The sequence below is a fragment of the Coregonus clupeaformis genome, chromosome 17 (genome assembly GCF_020615455.1).
Source record: "Coregonus clupeaformis isolate EN_2021a chromosome 17, ASM2061545v1, whole genome shotgun sequence".
Taxonomy (NCBI): domain Eukaryota; kingdom Metazoa; phylum Chordata; class Actinopteri; order Salmoniformes; family Salmonidae; genus Coregonus; species Coregonus clupeaformis.
In genome coordinates this window covers 22,258,456-22,262,613 of record NC_059208.1, presented here as the reverse complement: position 1 = coordinate 22,262,613, position 4,158 = coordinate 22,258,456, and positions in this window count along the sequence as shown.

Genomic DNA, 4,158 nt, shown 5'->3' with positions numbered 1-4,158 from the left:
TATGGTACTATATCATTCATTAGTTTCTTTCAAATGTTTTGGGCACTGGGATGGATATGATACTGTGGAGTCTCAATAACTTATCCTTCCTGTGTGGATGGAACTTGTTTATCTATACTGAAGTCTATCTCATACTTTTCAAGAGGGCAGATATTGGAACAGTATAAAAAAAACAAGCTCAGGGACCATATGTATCAACCATCTCAGTGTAGGAGTGCTGATCTAGGATCAGACCCCCCCTTGTCCATGTAATCTTGTTCATTGTGATCTAAAAGGCTAAACTGATCCTACATCAGACTCTGAGACGCTTGATAAATACGGCCCCAGAAGTCTACCAACTTTCCTCCTTGTGAAGTCGTCCTCTCATAAAGGATGTTATCGCGCAGGTTGTATTGGTCCAGTGTTAAAAGGCCCTGCGTTTACATGGCTGGCCACTGTTAGTGAGAAAAGGAACAAGCACGTCGGAGTGGAGTCTCTTACAGGCCACACGAGCTGTTGTTGCTAAGCTACATGTCCACCCCACCACTTTTAGCTTGACTGTCCGTTCTATTTAAGGACAATTCTAGAATTGACTCTTGTATTAATGGAAGGGTAACAGAGTTGCCATGCAATGTTCAGTTTCTTCTCACAGCCACTGTATCTCTGTGGCTGAGGAAAGAGACTATGCAATGTTGAGTTCAAAACATCACACCGAAATGAATGTCAATGTTGGCATTCAGTGCGTTCAGAAATATTCAGACCCCTTGACTTTTTACATTTTGTTACATTACAGCCTTATTCTAAAATGGATTAAATTGTTTTTTTCCCCCTCATCAATCTACACACAATACCCCATAATGACAAAGCAAAAACAGGTTTTTAGAAATAATACATTTACATAAGAAATCAGACCCTTTACTCAGTACTTTGTTGAAGCACCTTTGGCAGCGATTACAGCCTTGAGTCTTCTTGGGTATGACGCTACAAGCTTGGCACACCTGTATTTGGGGAGTTTCTCCCATTCTTCTCTGCAGATCCTCTCAAGCTCTGTCAGGTTGGATGGGGAGCGTTGCTGCACAGCTATTTTCAGGTCTCTCCAGAGATGTTCGATCGGGTTCAAGTCCGGGCTCTGGCTGGGCCACTCAAGGACATTCAGAGACTTGTCCTGAAGCCACTGCGTTGTCTTGGCTGTGTGCTTAGGTTCGTTGTCCTGTTGGAAGGTGAATTTTCACCCCAATCTGAGGTCCTGAGCCTTCTGGAGCAGGTTTTCTTTAAGGATCTCTCTGTACTTTGCTCCATTCATCTTTCCTCGATCCTGACTAGTCCCCAGTCCCTACCGCTGAAAAACATCCCCACAGCATGATGCTGCCACCACCATGCTTCACCATAGGGATGGTGCCAGGTTTCCTCCAGACGTGATGCTTGGCATTCAGGCCAAAGAGTTCAATCTTGGTTTCATCAGACCAGAGAATCTTGTTTCTCATGGTCTGACTCCTTTAGGTGCCTTTTGGCAAACTCCAAGTGGGCTGTCATGTGCTTTTTACTGAGGAGTGGCTTCCATCTGGCCACTACCATAAAGGCCTGATCGGTGGAGTGCTGCAGAAATGGTTGTCCTTCTGGAAGGTTCTCCCATCTCCACAGAGGAACTCTGGGGCTCAGTCAGAGTGACCATTGGGTTCTTGGTCACCTCCCTGACCAAGGCCCTTCTCCCCCGATTGCTCACTTTGGCCGGACAATGCCCCCATGCACCAATCGAGGTCCATACAGAAATGGTTTGTCGAGATCGGTGTGGAAGAACTTGACTGGCCTGCACAGAGCCCTTACCTCAACCCCATCGAACACCTTTGGGATGAATTGGAACGCCGACTGCGAGCCAGGCCTAATTGCCCAACATCAGTGCCCGACCTCACTAATGCTCTTGTGGCTGAATGGAGGCAAGTCCCTGCAGCAATGTTCCAACATCTAGTGGAAAGCCTTCCCAGAAGAGTGGAGGCAATTATAGCAGCAAAGGGGGGGACCAACTCCATATTATTGCCCATGATTTTGGAATGAGATGTTCGACGAGCAGGTGTCCACATACCTTTGGCCATGTAGTGTATGTTTTATGTCCCTCACAACAAGGAGTCTACATCAACTCTTTCATGGCAACTGAAGTTCAACTGGATAAAGTCTTTGTTTGCGTCCCAAATGGATGCAGATTACTTTAAAGTATGTGCAGGAGTCTGTTTAGAAAGCAGAAGTTTCATTGCCACAGTATTTCCTACCTGGTTTCAGTTCCCGTTATTCTGTGGAGGCTATAAAAGTATGTAACATAATAACTTTAAAGTAAATTCCTCCCAAAGAAACAAATCCTGGGAAGGAATCTCCCTAATTATGGCTACATGAAGTTGGATGCAATGCCAAGATTATAGGGTTAGAGTTCTAGGCTACAGACAGTTGAAGTCGTAAATTTACATACACCTTAGCCAAATACATTTAAACTCAGTTTTTCACAATTCCTGACATTTAATCCTAGTAAAATTCCCTGTCTTAGGTCAGTTAGGATCATTACTTTATTTTAAGAATGTGAAATGTCAGAATAATATTAGAGAGAATGATTTATTTCAGGTTTTATTTCTTTCATCGCATTCCCAGTGAGTCAGAAGTTTACATACACTCAGTTAGTGTTTGGTAGCATTGCCTTTAAATTGTTTAACTTGGGTCAAATGTTTCGGGTAGCCTTCCACAAGCTTCCCACAATAAGTTGGGTGAATTTTGGCCCATTCCTCCTGACAGAGCTGGTGTAACTGAGTCAGGTTTGTAGGCCTCCTTGCTCGCACACACTTTTTCAGTTCTGCCCACAAATGTTCTATAGGATTGAGGTCAGGGTTTTGTGATGGCAATACCTTGACTTTGTTGTCCTTAAGCCATTTTGCCACAACTTTGGAAGTATGCTTGGGGTCATTGTCCATTTGGAAGACCCATTTGCGACCAAGCTTTAACTTCCTGACTGATGTCTTGAGATGTTGCTTCAACATATCCACATAATTTTCCTTCCTCATTATGCCATCTATTTTGTGAAGTGCACCAGTCCCTCCTGCAGCAAAGCACCCCCACAGCATGATGCTGCCACCCCCGTGCTTCACGGTTGGGATGGTGTTCATCTGCTTGCAAGCGACCCCCTTTTTCCTCCAAACATAACGATGGTCATTATGGCCAAACAGTTCTATTTTTGTTTCATCAGACCAGAGAACATTTCTCCAAAAAGTACAATCTTTGTCCCCATGTGCAGTTGCAAACCGTAGTCTGGCTCTTCTATGGCGGTTTTGGAGCAGTGGCTTCTTCTTTACTGAGCGGCCTTTCATGTTATGTCGCTATAGGACTCATTTTACTGTGAATATAGATACTTTTGTACCTGTTTCCTACAGCATCTTCACAAGGTCCTTTGCTGTTGTTCTGGGATTGATTTGCACTTTTCGCACCAAAGTACGTTAATCTCTAGAAGACAGAACGTGTCTCCTTCCTGAGTGGTATGACGGCTGCGTGGTCCCGTGGTGTTTATACTTGCGAACTATTGTTTGTACAGATGAACGTGGTACCTTCAGGCGTTTGGAAATTGCTCCCAAGGATGAACCAGACTTGTGGAGGTCTACAATGTTTTTTCTGAGGTCTTGGCTGATTTCTTTTGATTTTCCAATGATGTCAAGCAAAGAGGCACTGAGTTTGAAGGTAGGCCTTGAAATACATCCACAGGTACACCTCCAATTGATTAAAATTATGTAAATTACCTATCAGAAGCTTCTAAAGCCATGACATCATTTTCTGTAATTTTCCAAGCTGTTTAAAGGCACAGTCAACTTAGTGTATGTAAACTTCTGACCCACTGGAATTGTGATACAGTGAATTATAAGTGAAATAATCTATCTGTAAACAATTGTTGGAAAAATTTATTGTGTCATGCACAAAGTAGATGTCCTATCCGACTTGCCAAAACTATAGTTGTTAACAAGAAATTTGTGAAGTGGTTGAAAAACGAGTTTTAATGACTCCAACCTAAGTGTATGTAAACTTCCGACTTCAACTGTATGTTACACACATATTTCATTTTTTATTGTAAAAAAATAAATATATATTGGTCTGCAAAGTGCTCAAAAACTGGTAAATTAAATGCATCCTTTCCGAGGGCGCTCTATAATGACC